Source organism: Coenobita brevimanus, chromosome 78 (genome assembly GCF_032717465.1).
Source record: "Coenobita brevimanus isolate Jiangsu-jjx chromosome 78, ASM3271746v2, whole genome shotgun sequence".
Taxonomy (NCBI): domain Eukaryota; kingdom Metazoa; phylum Arthropoda; class Malacostraca; order Decapoda; family Coenobitidae; genus Coenobita; species Coenobita brevimanus.
In genome coordinates this window covers 26233527-26237537 of record NC_137031.1, presented here as the reverse complement: position 1 = coordinate 26237537, position 4011 = coordinate 26233527, and positions in this window count along the sequence as shown.

Sequence of the window (4011 nt, the reverse complement as noted above, 5' to 3'; positions counted from 1 at the left end):
TTTGATGAAAATTCGCAAAACTCTACGGGATTCAGTCACTGCATTTCACAGAAGCCAATCCATATAATAATTAGTTGACTTTTGGCAGCCATTTTGGTGACCTTGACCTTGTCTCTGAGTGTCCATTTTCGAACTCCTTCAAGATTTTGGCCATATATTGATACCCTGAAGGTTTCATGTTGATAGCTTGTCACGGCGGGATGTGAATTTGAGAATTAAAAATGCCTTTATTGCTGGAAAGTAGAGAAAAGGAATTGACTTGTGAAAATCAAGTAGTAAGTTTTACGTTATGCCGGCTTACTTCGCCGATTCTCTAAGGACGAGAATTTTGTAAACTTTCTCAACAGTACACAGCGGAGACTAATCGCTCACAAGAGCTGGTTGTTATTACTGTTAGCCTCTTGAGAAAGTGACTCCACCCCTGACAATCAATAACTAATCCTAATAATAATGGACGGGTTCTTGCCGGTGCTTAACTCCTGCTGGCACAACGGATTTAAGTTTGATACAAATGAACATACCTAAATACCAGTCGTGAATAATATAAGGAGTTTGTGCAAACTAGGAGCAGCAGTAAACTAAAGTAAACTTAATGTGGAGAAATAAAACATGATTCTAATTACATTAAGCTCAAAGAAAAGGACTGAAAATTTATTGATTACAATAAAATAAATTTACGTTATATGAATCTCAAAATGAATTCAAAAGGGGAATTCACGGTCACAGAGGGACTCATGAATTCAAATATCAAAGGAAATACACTCACTTGCTCATTCAAAAGCTAATCGAATTTAAGCCTAGAAAAACGAACAGAAATACTGGTCAGTGGATGGATGGAACCGAAGCTACGAAAGACTGGGCTTCTGTCTGTCGAACACCAAGCGCAGCTATTCGCTGCTAGGCTCACTTCGCCGATCACCGTCTAGGTGGAGATCCAGGAAATCACTGTACAATGGAGATGCTGCTCTCTACGCTGGGCACAAACGATCCTATTCTCGAGGCGGTCCAAAGCTGACTAAGTTCAAACTGGGAAGGGGGGTAAGAGATGGCCATGTTCGCCAGAAGTAGGCGTGGCCTAACTTCAACAGTCAACAGAGAGAGGGCGAACAATAAACACACGCAGTAAAATCACTCAGTGAAAGCACTAATGTCATGCATAAGAATGGTCACTTATGAAACAATGATAAATGTTCTGAAAACCATCCCAATCGAAGTGCATTCGAGGATGGTTGAACTGAGTGATGACCAGTGGGAATTCCACTCGAGTTCATGGTTTTCTCATCAAAGTACAATGTCACGAATTTGTATAAATACACTTGAGCGAATTCGTGACATAGCTCAAGCCGTTCACAAGATCCAGTGGTAACAGACAGTCCATATTAAAACTAATTGATCTTTGGCAGCCACTTTGGTGACCTTGACTTTGGCCCCGAGTGCCCATTTTCGAAGTCATCTTAGATTTTGGCAGTATCTTGATACCCTGAAGGTTTCCTGTTGATGGCTCAAGCCATTCATGATATATAATGGTAAAACACACACACACACACACACACACACACACACACACACACACACACCGGCATGAACATTATCGCTCCTAACCATCTCAACCACAAGCCCGCGATTTATGAGAAACAATAACAACGATGAACTACATCTATAGACAACACTGTCAAGCCTACAAGTTAATCACAACAAGTAAGGAAAACCAAGCACTGCAAGTTAAGAAGAAGAGGAAAGCAAATGGAGTAAAGAAGCAAGTATAAAGTAAGGAGGAAGGAGGAAGGAAAGAAAGGAGTAGGAATCGACACCTGTTGACTTGCAGTGACGAGCTGAGTTAGCGCAAACGTCAGGACAACCTTCAACCTTCACTTCCCTCCTCTAACCTCCACCACTCTCCACCATTCCTCCCTCCACCTTCTCCAATACTACCACCACCATCATCACCACCACAACAAGCGAGTAAGTGTTGATCCTGCAGTGATGACACCAAGTGCTGATACAGACTTACCACGACCCTGACATACCTCAACCGCAAACCACCAACTCTCTTAAGCCAACATTACCATCATCTCACTACTACAATTATTATCAGTGAGTTGAACATTTAGTTTATTAGTTTAATTATATTCCTTTATTTATATACAACCTTACGTATATTCACAGTGATAGACACTGTATATCCTTACATCAACATAATATGTATTTTATTATAAAACGTACATATGAAAATCAAGTCAAACCAGAGAATTAAAATATAGGTACATAAATATCCTTCATATTACAGTTACAAGGAAAATCAAGTGAAAATGCTTAACACAAATGGAGCTAGCAACAGTATGATAAACTCACCCACACATATGAGTACTTACAATCAGTACCTAGAGATGAATTTAATAATGAGCAAACATATCAAGTTAACTTCACAGTCACTGGAGAACCATAGTATCAAATGATGTGTGGTACAATGGAGACTAAGTGAATACTGAACATATTGTAAATATTGTATATACTGTACAGTTTTATATAAAATAAAATATGGAGCTACCTATAATATTATTTTAATTTACATATAAACTGTGCAACATAACTTAGTCAATATACACATTGTGTAATATTATAACTTCAAAGGCAAAGGCTACAGATTACTATTCCTGCAAGTATGTTACAATTGCTACAGTTCTGTAACTACTCTTATGTTACAACAACTGTGTCATAGTCGCATTAACGAGATGTAACTACAATTTGTTACAATACACTTTTGTAACAGTTGCATTAACACACCGTTATGTTACAGCCACACTTGCATAACAGTTGCATTAACACAGTGTAACTACAAGAATGCATTAAAACGATGTAACGGCATTTATGTTACAATAATACCAGATTTATTTTGCTTTTACGATAGTATCTATTTCACTTAATTAGCTTTCAAGCTTGTTGTAATGTGAATATAATATGCATTATTATGTTATGACACTATGTATTGTCGTTGGTACGAAAGCTTTGCGTAACTGAGCGATATGTAGGCATTATAAGCACTAGTATATATTTCATATCACAATGTGTGGGATGTAGTGCCTGAGAGAGACTTAAACAGCTTCTCACTAGGAATGTCAATCTACATGATGTATATCCACAATCCTTTTATCCCAGACCAACCAGAATGTCTTAACATATGATGTATCTCAAACTTTTTTTTGCCAAGATAATACGAGAATTTCATGATATGAGCAGGTTAACCAGACTGAGCCAGTTTCCTGACGTCATGGAAACTAACCACGGAGATCTGCCAGGCACTACATCCCCACCGAGCCGTGTATATTCTCAGTTTTCGGAGAGCATAGAGAGAGAAAGAGCCCGAGAGTACGATCGAGGGCAGAAGGCAGGAGATAAGGTCAGCTAGGAGGCTTGCCGTCACGTTACGTTACGCTCTCAATCACATTTCGATTATAACTACAATAAACTCCGTAACCCGAGAGTGCCTATAACTCACCTCGCTTACGATACACATAGAGGGAAGGCGAGAAAGAGAGAGACCTACCAATTCACTCTACTTGACAACTCACCATTTTACTAGCAGCGGCCCACGTTATACTCGACTGGTGATAAAGGGGAAGCAATTAATCTACGAAACACCTACAATCTCCCTATCTATTCAAACCCCTCACCTAAGTTCATTGATATTGGCGGCAGCGGTGAACTATGGTAAACTACGCTATACTACAGTATGTTTATCGATATTGGTGACAGCGGTAAGTTTGAGCCATATGATGCCTCAAGACTTTATACTGGCGGTGCTTCAACGGTCTACAGTTACAACCAATCTCTATCTCTCAACGTCTATCAACGGTGACGTTATCGATACTGGCAGCGAAAACGAACCGACTACACTCAATCTGCTGGCTTCACGCAATCACGAGTAACAAAAAAAAAAAAAAAAAAAAAAAAAGCAATGCAGTGAGCGAGAGCTGGCGGAGCAACAACACAATTTAACTTGGCCCCTAACTG